Genomic DNA, 296 nt, shown 5'->3' with positions numbered 1-296 from the left:
TTCAATAATTCCTCTTGGGTACACATAAAAACGATCAGCTAATTGCAAAGTAACAGAAATGAGTTTGCATTCCCCTAAACCAAGTTTTTCAGAAATTGACTAAGGCATTAAATTGATACTTGTGCCTAAATCACTCAAAGTTTTTGCAAAAAATAAATTACCAGTTGTGCAAGGGATTGTTAAACTACCTACACCTTTGAATTTGGGTGACGGTTTATTTTGGAGAATTGCACTACACTCTTTTATAACGGAGATAGTTTCAAACTCACCTAACTTTCTCTTTTTGGAGAGGATGT

This window comes from Theobroma umbraticum, unplaced genomic scaffold (genome assembly GCF_002168275.2).
Source record: "Theobroma umbraticum cultivar Fairchild unplaced genomic scaffold, ASM216827v3 scaffold_7.0, whole genome shotgun sequence".
In the NCBI taxonomy this organism is placed as follows: Eukaryota; Viridiplantae; Streptophyta; class Magnoliopsida; order Malvales; family Malvaceae; genus Theobroma; species Theobroma umbraticum.
Note: the sequence above shows the minus strand (reverse complement) of the source record.